Below are 16,098 nucleotides of genomic sequence, written 5' to 3'. Positions count from 1 at the left end.
AGGCATGGTTTTGAGGATTTTATAATTTCAGAAGATGAAAAACTCAAAATATTCCTTTGTAATTGGATCACTGATTTCAACGCCAGACCTCTGTGTTCAGCAGTTTTATAGGAAGAAATAAGACACCTGGGGTGTCGTCATGGTCCAGAGTACAAAGATTTGCCTCGCATCTTCTTTTTTTTTTTCACAGTGTCGTAGCCGAGAGCATTGAGTATCATCTGCTCAAAGTAAAATTTACCGTTTCTTGCAACTGGGAGGGGCCACGCCTTGCTGGGCCGAGAGAAGCTTAAGCTGCTGGCCCTGCTCTAGGAAGCAACAAATCACATTGGGCTCTGAGGAAAAAAAAGGTTGACAGAGTCTTCCACCCTTCTCTATATTCAGACAACAACCAACAAGGACTAAATTGCACAGGCTGGGCAAACAAATAAGTATGGGAGTAGCTAGCGGTTACTACCCTGAACCAATTAGACTTGATACTTCACTTTGATGCAGCTCCAGCACTGCTCTCTACATCAGTTGGTGGGGGTGGTAGGAAATTAGAACCAAAAAGTTACCAATAAGGGCCCTGACCTCAGCGGTAAGAGTAACAGATAGGTATGAGAAAAATAAGTATGAAAGCTTGCTGGGCAGACTGGATGGGCCGTTTGGTCTTCTTCTGCCGTCATTTCTATGTTTTTTTATGTTTCTATGTTTGCTTTTCTTCCTTGTCATGTTCCCAGCAATCAGGTTTGTGCTGCTGCAGAACCTTCCAGCTGGTGGTCAGGGACAAGGTGAAGAGAGGAGGCCCCCAGACACCACGCAGGGCATTCTCATGGCTCCCAGTTAATTGTGTATAAATAATACTAATTTTTTTTTTTATAATTTAATCTTTATTGATTTTCATTATCATTACAACAAAAGTCATATTTATTATGCATAATACAGGAAAATTATTATGGCATCTCTAATTCAAAAATAAAAATATCTAGTAACACAAAGGAATTTCCAAAACTGATGCTATAATAAACCAATAATGTGGGGGGTCCTTCTTCTAATAATAGTAATTACATACAACGAATAAATATAAGGAGATAGAGAAAGGAATGTTTCTACCTATCTTTTTTAGGCTAACATTGATGATAATTCATCCTCCAAAAGTACCTGATTCTTATCTCTCAAGAAATTTTCCAGATGAGAAGGTTGTGAAAAAATAAACTTTTTCCCCTGATAATTAATAAATCATTTACTGGGGTACTTTAAAAAAAAAAGTTGCCCCCAGTTCTATTGCTTTATTTTTAAGGGCCAAAAAGCTTGTTCCAGCAAGCTTATCCCATTTCCCCCCTTCCCACGCATAAAAAGCTCCAACAGCAAGCGAGTAACAATTCAAAGAGCTGACCTGTTACCTCCTCCGCCGAACATGATTAAGAATGCTATAAAAATTCTCTACTTTGTAGTTATTGTATTATAGTTGGCGTATTTATTTATTTATTTATTATTATGACAATCAGTTTTCTCTATAGTTATTGTTTCTGTATTGTTTCTGTATTTCCATATGATACCCCTTATTTAGTTATTTTGTCATTAGCTAATTTTCTGCAACTGTTACTTGTAAGGGCCCTGCCCAAAAGTTATTTGTTTGATGTAAACAGATACGATGTGCGAACGGCTATCGGTATAGAAGAGACTTGAAATAAATAAATAAAAATTGCCTTCTCCTCACCTGAGTCGGTTTAGAGACATCAGGGAAGATGAAGACCTTGTGCCCACAAAATAATATATCCTTATTTTTAAAAAATCTTTCCAAAATAATCTTTGTCTCTCCTGAAATAAATGACACAAACATAGTTGCCCTTTTATTAATCATATCCACAGATTCCTCCAAAAAGGTTGATATTCCCGGAGACTCCACTTCTCCACTCCCAGGAATATCTCCCTTTTGAAAAGGAAAATAATATATCTTGGAAACAGCAGGTATCTCGTTTAAAGCTAATACTTCCTTTACATATTTAGAAAACATCTCCAAAGGAGATAGTAATCTTGTAAATGGAAAGTTCACCATACGTAAGTTCTTTATACACATTAAATTTTCTAAATTTTCCACATTAGAATGCAAGATAGTATTATCGGTTGTATGCAAATTTTCTAATTTTTTAACATTCTCAATTTCTATATTCACATTCTGAACAGAAACTTCTATGTCATTTAAACGTTTCCCCTACTCCTGTATAAGTATCTTATTCTTATTAACTATTGCACCAAGAGATTTATTCATTAGAGAAACATTAGAGTCCAATTTTATCATCATTCTCCACAGATCCCCCAATGTCACATTGGAGCGTCTACGGCTAATAACCTAGCGCTATCAATAGTGGGTATTATGTTATTCACACCTGCTCCTTGCTGTATTGGCTCTGAGCAGGGGGAGTTCAATTCATTCAATGGTTGAACACCAGATTCAACATCACTTACTATTGATGACCCTTTGATGGTTCCTTCTGATGTTCCCAGTGGGGGCTGCAGAGGTGTTGGCCTCGTGCCAGGACTCAGAGAGACTTCTAGGCAATCTCTCCCACTGTCATCTTGTGGCGATACCTTGTAGATATGAGCGTCTATCGGCCCTGTTCTTAATCCAGCCGGGGAAGATGTTACGACTTTGGCCTTCCTTTTCCGCCCCATAAAATTTTTAATAACTTCAAAGACAATCTATCAAAGCGTCCAAAGCGATCAAAGTTGATCTAAGTTGCGCGCGCCGGCAGCAGCGGTGTGCCGCAGTCCCGCGGTCTTTAAACTCACGGGCGCAGGCGAGTGATGTCACAAGGAGCGGGATCGCAGGTGCGACTAGTTTTTCAATTTTCTCCGCCTCCTCGCCGGTCAGCCAGACTCTGCTCCTCCTCTCTCACTCTCTCACAGATCGGGCCCCAATTTCCACCGCAGTCCCGCGGTCTTTAAACTCACGGGCGAAGGCGAGTGATGTCACAAGGAGCGGGATCGCAGGTGCGACTAGTTTTTCAATTTTCTCCGCCTCCTCGCCGGTCAGCCAGACTCTGCTCCTCCTCTCTCACTCTCTCACAGATCGGGCCCCGATTTCCACCGCAGTCCCGCGGTCTTTAAACTCACGGGCGCAGGCGAGTGATGTCACAAGGAGCGGGATCGCAGGTGCGACTAGTTTTTCAATTTTCTCCGCCTCCTCGCCGGTCAGCCAGACTCTGCTCCTCCTCTCTCACTCTTTCACAGATCGGGCCCCCAATAATACTACTTTTTGACTCAAGTAGGGCTGGTGGTAGCCCTCTTTGCTCTCATACTTGGGACCAATTTACATTTGCTACAAGGAGACTTTAAGCGATAAAGGTCATCCCAGTGAATTTGGCATTGTTAATTGAGATGAAGTTTGCAAGGTCTTTTTTTTTTATTTTTTTGACCTGGCAGCTTCTTCCTGCTCCTTTTCTGAGCTCCCAGCTCAGTTGCAACCAGAGACTGAGCCCGGTGCTGTGACTCTTCGCTTTGCGGCTACCTGGGGATCGTTTCCCTTATTTTATATCCTGTCCCGGTGCGCATTAATTACAATCCTTGGCCACGGGGATATCAATCGGGATTTCCTTCTGAAACCCTGCAGCCATGGACTCTCAGGCTGCTCGCTCAGTGCTGCCAATGTGCGATGAGGCTGACTCCTGCTGCTTCCGCAGCAGCTGCAGCCCAGGCCGACCCAGGTGATGGATCCGAGCCGGGAATTCGAGCCCAGAAACTGCAGCATCTGATGCATAAGTGTCCGAGGAGAGCCCTTCTACCTGGAACTCAGAGCTTCCGCCCCGTTCCCTCTCTGTGGGCCTGGATGCTCTTGCTGTGGCCCCACCTACCTGGTGCCATCACTACCAGGAGGCGGGGTTAAGGAGCTGGCCCAGAGAAGGGGCAGTGGGTGGCATCTTTGGAAGGCCCTGGGAGAGTTAGGGAGTATCTATTTTCTATTGGGGATGGGGTAATTTGTGATTATCCTTGCCCCCTTCCACTCTGTGAGAAGAGGGGGTTGGAGACAGGGAATGTTAACCGGAGTGTTGTTATATTTTATGGTATTTCAAATTGATGTTTTTTATTGAATGTTTTTGTTAATACTTTTTACTTTTCGTAAACTGCTTTGAGTCATATTGAAAAAAGTAGTGTATAAATGAGAAGAGGGAGTGGAAAACCTGAAGTTTCTCCATTTGGTAATACACAGCCCGGCTCTGAGCCACTGGGCCAGCCTCCAGAACATTTTTATTGCATATAAGAATTTGTAAAGCGATGGAGTAGCTGCGTGGCCCCACAGAAGAGTAGAAGACGAAGCTGCGTGGCATTCTACTATGTTTAAGAGTGGCTTCAGATTACAGAGGTAAAAGGCTGGGATGATTGTAGCTAGTAAGAGAGCTGGTATTTAAAATCGGAAACCTTGCACTGTTCCTCACCTCAGTTACTTCTCCTCCCTGCTTGTCATGATGTTGGAATTGCTCCTGGCACAGAGTTATAAATTTCTGTGCAAGGGGTGTGTGTGTGAGTTTTTAAAAAAATGTGTGTTATTTCAGTTAGGGCCTGAAATTTTAGGCAGCTTTTCAGCTAGGGGTGTGCATGGCATAGTTTTTCATCCTTTTTTAAGTTTCATTTTTTATAATTTTTGGTTTTAAATTAAAGTTTTGCTTTTAGTGTAACTCATTGGTGCGTAGTATTTGAATTTAGTGCGCACTGTTTTGAATTAACATACAGTAAAGATGAACAAAAGCCCCAAACACAATTTTTTGCGTGTATTTTGTCATTTTATTAAAAAATAAATAAATAAAATGAACAATGTCTGTCATTTCAAACAAAAGTGCATCCAGACACACATGGTCTGAGCCTGGATGGCCTTACGTAGTGTGACCCGGCTTTGTTGTCACTAATCTAGTGCTTTGTAGGGGGGGGGGGCACGTTTTTGGGGATCCTCCTTTGCACTTATCCCCACTTTTTTGTGGGAAGGCTTAAGGGGACTATAAATGTCCCCCTAGCATGTGCTTTTGGGTCCTTGCCATCCCTCAGGTTGACTGATCAGGAGGAGAGAGGTTTCTCTGCTTGGTAGTAGAGGAGACCAAGGAAGCAGCTTTGGAGTTTGGAGGATTTTGGCTATTTTGAGACTTCTGTTTGCACCAGCTCTTACAGAAGGAATCCCCCCAGGTATCTGGATAGGCTGGATGTGGATCTTTTCCTTGTCTCTGGCAAAGGAGTAAAGCGAGAGTTGAATATTTTAAACTTTTCTAGCAGAAGTGGCTGAAAGGGCCTTGCTTTTTGAGAGATTAAGTTCTGGACATAGGGGATTTTTTTTTCCAACTTTTTACCAGTTTGATGTTGGAGGAACAATGGGGATATCCTACCCTAAGAGGGGAAAGCATTATTGGATATGGAGGATGGTGCTAGTGAGCAAAGATCTACAAGGAGGAGAGGCATGGTTACAGAGACTATGGCACTTTTGACCCTTATTTTCCTCATGTTATTTTTTATATTCACTGTCTTGGTTTGGATTTTGTTTTACAAATTGAAGTAAAAGCTTATCTTGAACATCCAGTTCAAAAGACCTTGTTCTTGGACTTCATATCAATAAGAAAAGCGAGAGTCTGTTGGAGTGTTTTTGTTTTTTTTATTCTGTTTTGGGGGGGGGGGTTTGGCCCCCTTCAGCATCACCCTTGGCACCAGTTCAAAAGAGGTGTGAAAGCAGAAGGACTGTTGGTGAACACGGGCTCAGGAAGTCAAGCTCCCCGCCGGATGAACCCTTGCCGTATAGCGCCCCAAGGGTAGCCAACCAGCCAATCTGCTACACTGGGCTGTAGAAATGACTTATAAAGCATCCAGCCTATATGAGAAGTTTCATAATTGATTATTACTTTGTCTCCTATCTCCTAGCAGTAGGCTTGTAGCAACCTAACATGGTCTTCCCTCCTGTTCATGCTGGGAGTTTATAGAATGGATGGTTAAGTTCAGGAGAGCTCGCTTTGGGAGATTTGGGCCAGCTGAGATGTACAGAGAAGGGCGACCAAAATGATAAAGGGAATGGAACAGCTCCCCTCTGAGGAAATACTAAAGAGGTTAAGACTTTTCAGCTTGGAGAAGAGACGGCTGAGGGGGGGATATGATAGAGGTGTTTAAAATCATGAAAGGTCTTGAACGGGTAGATGTGAATCAGTTATTTACTCTTTCGGATAATAGAAAGACTAGGGGGCACTCCATGAAGTTAGCATGGGGCACATTTAAAACTAATCGGAGAAAGTTCTTTTTCACTCAACGCATAATTAAACTCTGGAATTTGTTGTCAGAGGATGTGGTTAGTGCAGTTAGTGTAGCTGTGTTTAAAAAAAGATTGGATAAGTTCTTGGAGGAGAAGTCCATTACCTGCTATTAATTAAGTTGCCTTAGAAAATAGCCACTGCTATTACTAGCAACAGTAACATGGAATAGACTTAGTTTTTGGATACTTGCCAGGTTCTTATGGCCTGGATTGGCCACTGTTGGAAACAGGATGCTGGGCTTGATGGACCCTTGCTCTGACCCAGTATGGCATGTTCTTATGGAGTCAGGGAGAATGAGAAACCCCTGTTTGTATTGCAGCTCCCTGCTGCTTTCTAATTGTGACTTGAGAATGGTGTCCAGGGCAGGTGATGGAATAAGAGGATGTGGAAACTGTGATGGAATAAGAGGATGATGGAATAAGAGGATGATGGAATGAGAGGTGATGGAATAAGAGGATGTGGAAACTGTGACTGGCGTTAGATATACTGGAGCCTGGGGCAGAATTTGAAGCATGGTCCCAGCCAGTGTCAAGTGCTGTGAAGCTGTGTCTCCGGGGCATCACTTTGCTTTGTCCTGGAGATCCCCTATGATGCTGGAGCCTTTGGTCATTGCTCCCTCTCTGCTCCCCCCCCCCCCCCCCACCACTCGGTGCTGGCCCTAATGAAAACAATTCTGTTCTTGAAAGTGTTTGAAAGGCTTGGTGAGGGTCCTGCTTGATGACCAAGTGTGAGCAACAGCCTCTGCGGCCAGACAGCTAAGCCCAGGATTAATGTCTTAACCCTGCTAGGGTTGCTGCTAGGGACACCATAGAGCTAAGAATACTGCCGAAGTGATGCACTCAGAATGGCTTGGAGGTGAGGGCAGGAGGAGGAGGGTGCCCTGAGATAGGAAAGCATGGTGAGCAGCATACAACTGCGTTTGCAGTATGGTTTTGGAGGGAACTCTCTTGGCCACAGGGGAAGTAAGTGGAGCATCTGGTGCAGGCGTTTGCCTATCCCTCCTCCCAACTGAAATTTCAGCACGATAACCTTTTATTTTACAAAATGTTACATTTTGTTATTTTACATGAAAACAGGATAGGCATTTCTCCTGTGAGGCAGGATGTGAAATGTGAAGGACAGTTCACCAACGTATTTGCCTCTGGGGAAAATCTGCACCACAAAATCTTTCAAAATCTTAGGCTGCAGAATGTGGCAGGTTGTTAAAGTAACACAACACAATCACTCTCTTTGAATAATAATTAATGAATTTTAAACTGCAGTGCAAAAGGTTATTCTTGAAAGATGCAGAATACTAGTATTATGGTAGAGACTTCCTTCAGGAGTAGCAGTACATTACTAGGCAATGGACCACTCTTCCCCAAGGTTGCCCTCATCATTCCCCCCCCCCCCCCCCCCCCCAGCCAGACGTTTCCTGTTGATAGCAGGGCTGAATTAGCCATGCTGTCATGGGAACTGTTCAGCAGGCCCGGTAGGCGGAGCTTCTATAGTAGAACATAGAGCTTTTCTCTGTGCGTCTGCGCGTGCCTTCTCGCGCAGAAGAACTGATTCTCCTCAGTCTGTTCTTTCCGTGTGCGGGATCGCACGCGGGGGCTTCTTTTCTCCTCAGCAAAGAAGAAGAAAAAATGTCTAAGAAGATGGATCCGAGACCGTCTGGCTTCAAGCCTTGCTCATGTGGAAAAATCATGTCCATAACTGTTGGACATGATTTTTGTTATCGGTGCTTAGGTGCCGAACATGAGCAGGTCTCTTGCCCCCACTGCAGCTGGATGTCTCCTAGAGCTCAGCGACAGCGAGCTCACCGGATCCAGCAGTTAAAATTCGCCTTCAGAGGCCCACTCCTCTCCGGGCTGAGGAAGGACAAGGGCCCCGAAGGTAAGAACGGGCATCATTGATGGAGTAAATTCAGTTTGGGAGAAGCACGGATGAAGCAAGTCGGGGGAAGCACCTCCAAGGCCTCAAGAAAATCGAGGGAACCATCCGTACACCGAACATCCACTTCCCATCAGCGTCGACTTCAATATCGAAGTCCCCAGCTGGAGGCCAGTCGCAGAAAAGTGCAACGGCTCACCCTGAAACAGCATCGAGACCGAGGCAAGCGAATCGACCAAACATAAAGGATAAAGGCCGACGCAACAGACCGCGTACAGCGGCGCACGAAATGCCTGGCTCGGCGCCGACAACACATAAACCGTCGAAAGCGGCTCATGGAGCATCGACATCGGCGCAAGGAGCGTCCGGATTGGCGCTCGGAGCATCTGGATGGACGAAAAAACAGAGGCCTCCAAAGATGACAGATAAACATACCAGCCACTCACATAAATTGCCTACATCCAGGCACGCTGCAAAAAAGGCAAACAAAGGCGGGAAGATTACACCTCCGGAGGCCTCTAGCCACCAACATTCCCCAACAAGTCTCCACACTCGCTCGGGAGAGGATCACGCCCGAAGTTCCTCTTCAGTTTCGTCCTTCTCATCTGTGAGAGTTCTATCTGATCATTCGTCCACTTCACGAAGTAGACTACTGGGATACGGGAACCCCCTCCCAAGAGACAAAAGGTAAACGAGGACTTGCAAACACAACCATATCATACTCCTCCCCCTCAAAATACAGGAACGGGAGAAAAGCCTCCTATGCCGCCTCAGACGTGGGAAGCGTTCACTCAGTTGTTTCTTGCGCTCTCTGGATTGTTTGAGGTAATGCAATCCAATTCCAAATGCCGCACAACCCCATCTGACAGCGATAGTGACTCTCAACACTGGTCGACTCCACCCTCTCCGGAGCAGGTAGCGACACCACCTACAAGAGACAGGTCTCCTTTACCGATAGACCCGCTGCCTCTGCCTCAAGATCCACTTTTGCAAATGGACACGGATTCTCCACAATCCTCGCCACACACTTCAACGGGATACCCATCTGATCCTTCAGAAGATCCACCTCAACCATACTCTCCTCCGGAGGATCTATCTTCTCCAAAGTTTTTAGAGAAGGTGGAATCCACGTTACATTTAGAGATTCAAAAAACACCTGATCCAAGGGCAGAAACCCTGGATCTGCTCAAGATATTTGATGTTCCAGCTGAACCTACATCTTTATCGTCACACAAAGTTTTGGACTCAGTATTGCAAACATCTTGGGAGACTCCATTCTCGATTCCCCCAGTGGCGAGAAAGACTGACTTAAAGTTCCGAATGAGGCAGTCCCCTTTTTATTTGGTGCCTCAACTACCACACTCAATCACTGGTGGTGGAATCAGCTATGCAAAAAGCTAAAAAGCATAGATTGCATGCGTCAGTACCTCCGGGTAGGGAACAGAGATTGCTGGATGAATTCACACGAAAATCATTTCAGGGAGCAATGTTGCCCGCTCGAATCCAGCAACATCAATTCTATATTATTCAATATTTATTTGAATGTCTACAAACAATAAAGAGCCCACTCCCTGGGTTAGAAAATCCTATACTCAACATAAATCATCCAGTGCAGAATTTGGAGGGGGCATCCGCCACCTCCTTCGTACAGTTTATGAAGTCTTTGAATCTTCATCTCGCATTTCCGCATCCGTGATTGCAGCTCGAAGGCTAGCATGGCTACTCTCCAGCGCTATAAGCGAAGATGTGCACACCAAATTGGCGAATTTACCCTGCAAAGCAGACAATCTGTTTGGTGACAAATTTCAAGAAACGGTGGCCAATCTAAAAGATCAGGCGATAGCGGTTCAGTCTTTAACACAACCATCCATGTATCAGCCGCAACATAGATTCTTTACACCAATGTGAAAACCCCCTTACCAACGTAGACCGTTTAGGCAATACTCTTCATATCATCCCCAAATGTATACTCAGCCAAAGCGCAGTTCACAACAACAACAAAATAGAAGGGGATGCCCAAGGGCTCCACGCCAGCAAAACCAACAAACTGCGTCATCCACCAAGACACAGTCCTCTTTTTCATAATAACTACCACCACCACTACAGTTACATCCTCCAGGCAGGATATCATCCCATCTATAGGAATGGAGATTGATAACAACCGATCAAGGGTTTTAGAAATAGTAGAGAAAGGATACCAGTTGCAGTTTGCAATGAAACCTTGTCTCCCTCACTGTCCAAAAAAGGGGTTTTCAAAGCATCAACCCCAGTTATTGAAGGTAATCTTATCTCTTCAACAACAACACGGGCAATCCGTTTAATTCCACCTCATGCCCAACACAGGAAGTTTTATTTACCTTACTTCCTAATTCCCAAGAAAACAGGGGGCCAGAGACTCAATTCTGGACCTCAGGGAATTGAACTAAGCACCTGCTCAAAGAGAAATTCAAAATGGTATCTTAAAGAACATCCTACCACTTCTTCAACCGAAACGACTGGATGTGTTCCATAGACCTAAAGGATGCTTACACTCACATATCAATCAATCCTTCTTCCTGGCGTTACCTGTCTTTCCAATACCAGGACAACCATTATCAGTACCAAGTACTCCCTTTTGGGCTCTCAGCAGCCCCCAGAGTTTTCACGAAGTGTATGGCAGTGGTGGTGGCTCATTTACGGAAACTAGGGATCCACATATTCCCCTATCTGGACAATTGGCTTCTAGTAGCATCCACCCCAGGGATGCTGCAGTAATAACTACAACAAACAATTCAATGTTTGGACCAGTTAGGGCTAATAGTCAACTACACAAAATCCACACTCATACCCACACAGGTACTTCAGTTCATTGGAGCTCGCCTGGATACCTTGCAGAGCAGGATTTTCTTACCAAGGGACAGAGCTATGGAAATGCAACCGTCTCCTATGATGCCTCCATTCCACTCCAAAGCCCATAGCACGTCAGGTGCTGACAGTCTTGGGACACATGGCAGCAGCCATATTCACAGTCCCAAACACCAGGTTGCCCATGCGAAGGTTACAATGGGGTTTGAAGAGACAGTGGAAGCAATACTCGCAACTACTATTCTCCAAGATAACCCTTACTTCCGAGATGGTAAGGGACATAGACTGGTGGTTACAAAAGAGAACACTCACCAACGGAGCGTTCAATCCGCCTTCGCACAATATCATCCTGACCACTGATGCTTCTCGCAAGGGGTGGGGAGCACACCTGGATCAGCTACAAACACAGGGACTGTGGCCCATTCCAGAACAAAACCTTCAGATCAATCTCTTAGAACTCTGTGCAGTAAAGAATGCACTCCGCATGTTCCTCCCTTACCTACAAGGCCATTGAGTCATGGTGCATACTGACAACCAAGTAGCTATGTTCTGTCTAAACAAGCAAGGAGGGTCCGGTTCTTGGAACCTTTGCAAAGAAACGATACAAATTCTGGAACATGCTTACCGCCACTGCATAACGATTGAAGCATCCTACCTTCCAGGAGTAATCAACACGAAAGCGGACAGATTGAGCGAATCTTTTACCCTCACGAATGGGTCTTAAATCAGGCAGTTGCGTAAGACATTTTCAACACGTGGGGTTGGCCAACGATGGAACTTTTCACCACAGAGGACAATGCAAAGGTTCCTCGCTTTTGCTCAGTGTGGAGCAGTCGACGGAGAATCGCACAAGACGCATTCCTAATACCATGGACGGAACCATTAATATATGCTTTCCCTCAGATACCTCTCATCACAAAGACGATTCAGAAATGCATACAAGATGCAGTGCAACTCATTTTGATAGCCCCAGCGTGGCCCAGACAGCCATGGTACACCTATCTTCTCAATCTTTCAATAGAAGAACCCATGGCTCTGCCGAATCAAGAAGACCTTCTAGCGCAAGACAGAGGAAACCTTCTTCACCCGATGCATGCATCCCTTCACCTAACAGCATGAAGATTGAACGGCTCCTTTTATCAGAAAGAGGTATTTCACTAGAAGCACAAGAAATCCTCTTGCATTCAAGGAAACCATCTACACGTAGAAACTACGGGTTTAAATGGAAAAGATACTCGGCCTGGTGTTCTTCCCAAGGGTTGCCCCCCTGGACTGTACACCTGAACTTTTATTGGACTATCTGCATTCCTTATATGTCGCAGGGCTAGCAACTTCCTCGATTAGGGTACATCTCAACACTATTGCAGCCTACCATAGACCGCACAGAGGACAACCAATTTCTGTCCATCCGCTCGTCTCGAGATTTCTCAAAGGACTCATTCACTTAAGTCCTCCTTTAGTTAAACTGCCAATTCCATGGAATCTCAATGTCATACTGGAACAACTTATGCTACCTCCATTCGAACCCATGGAATCAGCACATATGAAATACCTCACATGGAAAGTGGTATTCTTGATAGCAGTAACGTCAGCGTGTAGAGTCAGCGAACTTCAAGCGTTGGTTCATTATAGTCCTTACCTAAAATTTTACCATAATAAGGTAGTACTTCGTACCCATCCTTCCTTCCTTCCAAAAGTGGTATCACATTTTCATTTAAACCAATCTATTGAACTACCAATTTTCTTCCCTAAGCCTCACTAAGATGACCGACAAAAATTGTTGCATTCCTTGGACTGTAAAAGAGCGTTGGCGTACTACAAAACCAGAAACTCATTCCACTTCTCGAGCTTCTCAGCTCTTCTTTTCCTTTTAACCCCAAATGCACCGGACTTCCAGTCACAAAACGGACAATATCTAGTTGGATTGCTCAATGCATTCAATTCTGTTACCAATAGAAGAAATTACCTCTTCAATCTACTCCGAACACCCACCAGGTACGAGCAGTGGCATCCTCCTTAGTGCATCTCCACCACGTGCCGCTGGTGGATATTTGTAAGGCAGCAACTTGGTCGTCCTTACATACCTTCACATCACATTATTGCATAGATCAACAAACAAAAGAAGATGCCAAGGTGGGGACAGCAGTCCTGCATACTCTGACCTCATAGATAACTAAAACTATCCACTGACTGGATCACGCAAAAAAAAACCCCCACAAAACCCCAAGAATATAATATGGCGAAAGTCCTCTTAGCGTGATCGGGAGCTTAGTACTCCTATGACAGCATGGCTAATTCAGCCCTGCTTTCAATGGGAAAAAGCAAGTTTGCTTACCGTAAACGGTGTTTCCGTAGATAGCAGGATGAATTAGCCATGTTGACTGGATAGTCCTATCATACTTGTTCTAGTTAATCACAGACTGAGGAGAATCAGTTCTTCTGCGCGGGAAGGCACACGCAGACCAAAGCTCTGTATTCTACTATAGAAGCTCCGCCTACCGGGCCTGCTGAACAGTTCCCATGACAGCATGGCTAATTCATCCTGCTATCTACGGAAACACCGTTTACGGTAAGCAAACTTGCTTTTATCACCACAAGCCCGACCCCTTCCACCACTTTCTCTTCCCCAAGCAGTAATCATATACCATAAGGCAATGGATCCCTCTTCCCCTATAGTTGTCCTCATCACTCTCTCTCTTTTCCAAATCCTGATCCCAGCACCTCTCTTCACCCTCCGGCCCATTTTTGTGCCTTTTCTTTCCCCAGATACTCCCCATCACTCTCTCCATCTCCTTGTAAAGAGACCGGCGTGGGCAGAAGTGTCAGTCCTGGCTACCCGTATTATACTCTGTGCTGTTCCCTTCCCCACACTTCACATCTCCCTTTGCCATCCTCCCAAGGCTGTCCACATCGGTTTTTCCCCCACTCCCTCCAAGGCTGCTCCCATCCTCTCCCCTCCGCTGCGCAGGCTCGTGCGAATGCTGCTGCTCCTTCTGACCTGGGCCAATCATGTGCCCATGGTGCCAAATTCATGTGCAGATTTTACAAAATGTGTGTGCGGGGTGCCATTCCGTGCTGGTCTTGCATTGTGCAGAATCCCCCCCCCCCCCCCAGAAGCATATTATAGTGCATACCTGCGCAAGCTCTTCCAGATTTTATGCGGCGCAAACTGCTGTAGTTCTGCTACAGCACTAGAACAGCTGAAATGAAAAAGGAAAAACATGGAGGAGAAATACAAATGCAGAGTTGAGGATTTTATTTTTTTTCGGGGGGGGGGGGGTGGGGCAGTGTGGGGGCCTAATAGTTTTTACATAGATACGGGACGTAGGGGTATGGGAAATGGGAATCAGCTCAAAAGAAAGAGCTGGCAGTTTTCTTAAGTCTTATGGTGATTATGGTTGTGGGAAATTTTTGACAGGTTCATATTGGCAATCTGTCAGCCTATGCTTTTTTTTTTTTTTTTTTAACTGGCATTGTGTGTGTCTGTGTTTTCTGAGTGCTAACTTTTTAGCCTATAAGGAAACTGGCTTTATACAATCATCCTGTCTCTCTGTCCTTGCCCCTCCTTCCTTGTATACCCCCACTAATAACTTTTGAACCATTCGTAAAATTTCATTAAAGATTTTTGCCAGACAGCAGAGCCCCTTGTGACCCCTGCTCACACTTCTTATGTGCTCCAGATGGCCCTGAAACCTTGAATCCCAGTATTTTTTTTTGCTTTCTTATAGGGAAACGGGCCAGTTCAGTTGTAAGCTCGGGGCGGTCAGAGCACGTGGGGATGCCATCGAGCTGAGCTGCCCTGAATTGAGCGTTCCCTGATCGCACACTTTGGGATATACCAACATGCCACGCAAGTCACCTCTCTCAAAAGAAGAAAAAGGGGGAGCTAATCTCAGTGAGGCTAAAGCAGCCCTGCCATTGTTTACTAATCGTAGCCATGTGCAAAGTTTCTGCACCAGGAAAGGAAGCCAGGCTGCATGAAATCTTCAAATACCTCCCTGTTTAACTCTTACTTTTTTTCTCCTACTTCTTTCTCTGCAGTTCTTCCTGCCCCTTTCCCTTTCTATTGCAGCCAGGCAGCTCTATTCTTGCAAGACCATTTTGGCGAGGGAGGAGGTAGTTTAGTGGACATTCATGCAATCTCTGACCATTCTGTAGTTTTCATGGGTGGTGTTTTATGGAAACCTATCAAAACAGCAGTGTATATTAGGGCTCAACGCACACATTTTATTTTATTTTGTTTTAGAATAAAATGCAACCCTTTCACGTCAGTATCTGATGACAAATGGATAGACTTGGCCAATAATCGAGCAATTGCATGTGATTCTAGAAGTGAAACGGTTAAAGGGTTACAGCAGTGCCTTACAGATGAAACCTGTTTTGAGTTAATTGACTGCAGACCTAGACTATGTATTGTGTTCAGTAGGTTGCCAGTGTTATATTTATGTCTGATCCTTAAGCAAATAGGGAAACACAGCTGCAGTGCAGCATTGTTTAGAGAGCCTTAGTGAAGGAAGCTAGTGCAGCGAGCCTGTCTGTAAAGGGAGGTGTGGTAAGGGCAGTAGCCTACATTTTCTAAAGCAAATTGTCTGGGAGTGCTTGCCTCATTCATAAACAATCCGATAACAGAGATCATGATAGTGCATCGTATGCCAGTTCTGATCAAATATACAGTCTGGCAAATATTTAAACAGTCTAAAGTGACTGCACGTAAAGCTTTGCAACTAGTTTTAGAGGCCATTGATATTGATGATAAGGGATCTAATCCAGCCTGACTTCCACAGTTTTGTGAATTGCATTCAAGTAAAATAAATAAATAAATAAATAAACAAATAAATAAATAAATAAAAATAAATATATATATATATAAATTACATATAGATAAATCTTTCACAGCTCAAAGAAGTCTGTCTAAATCCATGATGTATATGTCCCCAGAACTTAATAGAGCTTGGACGGAGCTCTTTGAGTGGGGTTGCACTTTTGGGTACCATATTAGAATTTAAAATGATCTGAAAAGGATCTTTTTCATTTGGAGATGGCAGCAAATACAGTGCGGCCCGCAGATATATGCTGCAGGTTTCTGTGCATAAAACCAAGGCTGCTGGGAGAGACACCATTA

General features: G+C 44.6%; 1 protein-coding gene across 3 annotated transcripts in view; it reads left to right on the top strand.

The window, feature by feature from the left end:
- Window positions 1-16,098, top strand: part of LDLRAD4 (low density lipoprotein receptor class A domain containing 4) — a 963,403-nt gene that overhangs the window by 79,988 nt on the left and 867,317 nt on the right. The window lies entirely within an intron of this gene.

The sequence above is a fragment of the Rhinatrema bivittatum genome, chromosome 2, assembly GCF_901001135.1.
Source record: "Rhinatrema bivittatum chromosome 2, aRhiBiv1.1, whole genome shotgun sequence".
NCBI classification, from domain to species: Eukaryota; Metazoa; Chordata; class Amphibia; order Gymnophiona; family Rhinatrematidae; genus Rhinatrema; species Rhinatrema bivittatum.
Note: the sequence above shows the minus strand (reverse complement) of the source record. Positions and strands in the feature narration are given on the sequence as shown.